Here is a 5,592-nt window from a genome sequence, read left to right on the forward strand (position 1 = left end):
CTGGTGAAGAACAAATACATATTTCTCATCATGTATCACAACATCACAGTATGTGCGGGTGGGTCCCAGTGCTTGCGGTTATGTTGATATGACCCTATGAGTGAGAGAGTTTCTGGGACTGGGTATCAAGAGTGAATGTGTGAGATTAACAAACTTAATAATAAAAACCATATCAGCATCTCAATGGATGCAGAAAAACCTTCTGATAAAATTCAACATGCATTTATGATTAAAAAAAACCCTATAGAGAGTGGGCACAGAGCAAACATACCTCAACATAATAAAGGCCATATATGACAAACCCACAGCTAACATCACACACACTGGTGAAAAGCTGAAAGCATTTCCTCTAAGATCTGGAACAAAACAAGAATACCCACTCCCACCACTTTTATTCAACACAGTTTTGGAAGTCCTAGCCACAGCAATCAGAGAAGAAAAAGAAATAAAAGGAATCCAAACTGGAAAAGAAGATGTAAAACTGTTACTTTACTAAATTAGGAGGTTGGGATTAACATAAACACACGACTATATATAAAATAGATAAACAAGAACCTACTATATATAACAGGGAACTATATTCAGTATCTTGTATATGTATAATTGAATCATTTTGCTGTACACCTGAAACTAACACTGTAAATAAACTATACTTCAATAAAAGAAAACAAATAATTAAAATTTTTTAAAAGTAGACAGCTGAATGCTAAGTACCATACAGAATCCACTATTTGTATGATAGTGTATCATTGTAATCAAAAGGAGCTGTGTGCATACGATTTTGACCAAAAAATTCTTTCTATTAAAATAAATTATTTTCATTTTTGAAAAAAAAAAAAAAGAGTGTGTGAGAAGTTTGGGTTTCCCAACTCTGTGACTAGATAGTGGTAATCAAAATAGCAGCTAACAGTACTATCATTAGGGCTTTCAGTGTTACTACTACGACCGCTAATACCAGCAGTCAGCACTTCCCCACTGCTGTCCTGGGTCTAAATTGTATTTTCCACTTAAGGTTTTATTTCATCCTTTTAACCCTTGTCTGAGTTGTTTCTACTGAAATCTCCAGTTTCCAGGTATATAAACTGAGGCACTGGGAAGTTAAGGACCTCACCCAAGGGCACACAGTTAGAAAAGAACAGAGCTGACTTTTGAATCCAGGTCTTGCTGACTCCAAAGATCTTTCCAACCCTTCCAGGTTTGTTCTTGGAGTTTGTTCTTCTTCTTGGACTGGGAGATTCTTCTGAGTACCTGGTGGTTCTGGGACAAAAGGGGTGGCCAAGAGATCCAAGAAACCTCAAGATAAACCTGTAACTTGGCAGGTTCTCTGTTTTCTTTAGACCACCTCCCAAGGATGAGTATCATTTCTTCTGCTGTTTAGGGGAATTTGATGGGAAAGTCTGGGAAACCCTGGACTGATGAAAAAGCTTTATGCATCCAGAGAGACCAGAGTGCTGGGGGTCAGATGTCCTGAATCCCGATCCGGCTTGTTCTGTCTGTCTTCTGAATGAGGCAACCTTCGCCCAAGAGGCAGGTGAACTTATCGAAGGCAGCAAGTTTGTCCCAAACCAGGCTCACAATGCAGGCTTTTTCTTTGATCTGGTCAGTTCTCCCTGGCATCCTAACCTCTGTTGACATTTTGAAACTCATACCTGCTGTCTGGGAAGCTGCTTTCCCTCAGGAATTGGCCAGAGGCTGGGCACCCACAGGCCCTGGGACTGCTAAATGAACTGAGGAATGAATGCATAAATGAATGAACACTGCTAGTTTAAACACACAAAACTGAACTTTAAAGACATTACAGTATTTCTTAAGTGAAATTTTGAGAGCCAAGGTTCAAACCAGAAATTTCTGATACAAAACCACAGTGATATTCCAGAGCTTGAGCTTAATTTAAGCCTTTTTTTTTTCTTGGCTTTTCCATTTATTCTTTAATTTATCCAATATTTTCTTTAGTTATATACCAAGCTTTTGCCAAGCTGGTGTAAAATGGTTAAATAATAACAAAATAAAGATGGTCTTGTTGCAGCTGAGGGTAGGCTGCTCCAAAGTTTGCCTCAATAGCATATAGACTATTTTGAATTAAAGTTACATAAGAAACAGCTGGTGCAAGAGGGACACTTTGACCCTCCTCTGCATTTCCCCCGAAATCCTTACCACCGAAGATAGGGAATTCAGGGCCAAGAAGCCTGTATGAACAAATCTTGTTACTACTTAAATTTACCACCCAAATCCAACTCTGTTTAGATTCTTCACTAATTGAGCACTCAAAGCCTAAGTTTCTTTGTCCTATTAATTCCTCACAAATCTATCGCTTCTCTGTCTAAAACGTATAAAAGCTGCCTGCTCTGGCCACTTTCTGGGTCTCACTTCTATGAATTAAAGTTTGTTTCTTTTTCCCCTGTTAATCTGTCTTGTGTCAATTTTATTATTAGTCCAGTCACAAGAACCCAAGGCGGGTGGGGAATTTCTTTCTTGTTGACAGTCTTCAGAGTCATGGAGATCACAGTCAAATAAATAACCCTTCCATTAAACAAGCAAATAGAAAGATTAGGATTGGCCAGGGTCACGAAGCAGTGGCCATGACAAGGACAGATTTCTGGAATCCTGGTGTTTCACCATCAAACCTTGTACCATCCCTCTGGGAGAACAAAGCGCTCACAAAACCCAACGTGCCCAATTTGCAGGTCACCACACTGAGACCCCAGAGCGGAGGAGGGACTTGTCCAAATCCCCAAACGATGATCATGATGGCCATGCGGGACGCTGACACTTGAATGGTCACTGTGTGCGGGCACCGACTTAAGGCTCCTTAACTCTACAACAACCTTACGAAGGAGGCAAGTTCTAGCATCCTCCTCCTTCTACGACTGGGGAAACTGAGGCGCAGCGCGTGTGTACCTTGCCCAGGGTCCCAGGGCTAGTGAGAGACGGAGAAGGGGCTCCACAGGGCACTTCGCAAAAGGGGAAACCAAGGCCCAGAGCGGATGGAAGGGGGCGGACAGGGTGGGCGGCTGAGAGTCCGCATCCCCTTCGAATCTGCTCCGTCTCCTCCCTGGGGGAGCTAGGACGTCACCTGCGAGCGAGGAGGCGGCTCTTACCGCGGAGACTGGGAATCCCATTCGGAAACCCGGGGAGGGTGCGGGGATCTCACTCACCTCCCGGGGCATTTCTACGGAGCCCGCACTTCTGGCCCCGGGAACGCGGCCCGGAGCGCCTTGCGTGCGCAGACTCGGCCTCCCCTCAGCGCGACCTGCGACACCGCTGAGTCTCCGAAGGCTTGCGGATCCCTGGACTCAACTGACCGAGAATGCGCGCGGGGCTAACGCAATGAGCACGCGCACCTCTGACCTGTCCTTTAAAACTGGCGGTGTGGCCGCTCCACCAATCGGAATCCTTCCCTCAGCCTGGCCCCGCCCCATCCTACAGGCTTCCGGCGTCTCTGTCTCCAAGGCAACCGTTCGACTGAGGGCCTGGTAAAGAGCGGCCCGAAGACTTCTGGGTATTGTAGTCTCAAAGGGGCAGAGAAATGGGAGGCTCACTTGTTCCTAAAAGGAAGACTGTGATAAAAATGCCTACATCCAGGGATGACTGCGTGGATAGAAAGCACGTGTAAATGGTTCACCAACAGTTATTTGCTAGGGAAGCAGGAAGGCATTTGGAGGAGGAACAGGAGGGGAAGGGAGAGGGAGAAAGGTGGCCGCAGAGGCTTCTGGGAGTTGTAGTTCAGCACGCTGCGACCCCACCACGGATCCGGTAGTCGTCGCCGAGCAACCGAGCAACCGATGGAAGTGAGACATGTCCCCGACCCATCGTTCCCGTTTTCTTCCCCTGGTCCTGTTTGCCAGGCCCTGCCACGGCGGCCGGGCCCGTTCGGTGGTCTTGTGGTCAGTTGTAGAGGCTCCACCCTCCGTTGTGGACTTCTCTGAGCGTGTCGCGGTCACTACGGTAACACAGCTCGTTCGCGCCCGTCCCTGGCGTGGTGACGTCACGCGTCGGGCCCTGCGAGAGGCAGTGGGCGCATGCTCATGGGGAGGGCGACGGTGGGCGGGCCCTGGGAGGATCCCTGGGGCTGGTGTAGGCACCTGCCACCTGCCAGCCTAGGGTCGGAAGTTTTCTTGAAATAATCAATAATAAATGGTCGTGCCTGCATGCCTGCTTTCTAGTAAGTGCGAGAGACCTCGCTGGATTCATTCTCTCGTTTTTCTTTTTTTTTTTTTCTTTTTTGCTCCCAATTTGGTTGGAAACCCTGACTTCCCATTTCACGCCTGTCTCCCAGAGAACTGGGCCCCTACTTGGTCTCAGGGGCACCCCCGGCTCCCCTGCCCGCCCTGGGCCTTCCTTTATTCATTCAGCAGCTCGTTTTTAAATGCCCCGAAAGTGTCAGTTGCCAAGGAGACAGCGGTGAGCCGACAGAGGAACGGGTGGTTGCAGCGAGGATACGCAGAAAGTGAGCCTGTGTTTCTCAGCCTCAGCGTTATGCACATTTGGGTCTGGGGGCCGTCCTGTGCACTGTAGGGTGCAGAGAAGCACCCGTGGCCTCCGCCCAGTGCTACCAGGAGCCACACCCGCACCCTGACCCCGAGTCATGACAAACAAACCCTGCTCCAGACACTGACAAACGTCCTCTTGGTGGGCAAAGGCAGCCCCCTCACTCCACCACCCCAACCAATGCTTTTCAAGGGCTTTTCCTAAAAACAAAACACTGCTTTTCGTAAGCACTTGTCCTATGTTGGAATACCTTGGGCACCTAGTAAACTCTCACCAGCTCCTTAAAATCTAACGTTTGTATATTTGAAAGTTGCTGAGATCGGATCTTAGAGGGTCTCATCACAAGGAAAAACAAAAAGCTACGTGAGGTGATGCATGCTAGCTAACCTTACTGTAGTGGTCATTTCGCAGTATATACATATATCAAATCATGTTGCACACCTAAAACTCAGGTAATGGCATATGTCAATTATAGCTCAGTAAAACTGGGGGCAAATCTTTTATCGATTGCTGTGTTGAGCTGACACATTAACAAAACTCAGTTTTAAAGAAATTTAAGAGCCCCTCCACCCCCTTCACCACCACCATCCCACCATCAAAGGGAAGGGGTGCTGGATGTACAAGGCCATTAAAGACACGCAGGGGAAGTTACAAAAAGCCAATGTCAACCAGCACGTGAAAAGATGCTCTATATCACAAATTATCAGAGAAATGTAAATCAAAACTACATTGAAGTATCACCTCACACAGATCAGAATGGCCATCATCAAAAAATCCACAAACAATGCTGGAGAGGGTGTGGGGAAAAGAGAGCCCTCTCATACTGTCCCTTATTTCCTCAGTGGGAAGCCCTAGATCTTTATACAAAAAAGTAGAGACTTTGAAACGGGTCCAATCCCAGCTCTGTCACTTGTGTGCCCTTGGATCGGTTATCCATCTGCCTGAGCTGCAGTTTTTTCACCTATGAAGCAGGCAGCATAATAGAACCTCTCTCCTTATTGAGTTGCTGCCAGAATTAAGTGACAGATAGGATTCTCGGACCCACTGCCACCCCTCGTGCTAAGTCTGTGTTAAGTCTCAATGGAAGAACCGGGCATTCAGCCA

This window comes from Camelus bactrianus, chromosome 9, assembly GCF_048773025.1.
Source record: "Camelus bactrianus isolate YW-2024 breed Bactrian camel chromosome 9, ASM4877302v1, whole genome shotgun sequence".
Lineage (NCBI taxonomy): Eukaryota > Metazoa > Chordata > Mammalia > Artiodactyla > Camelidae > Camelus > Camelus bactrianus.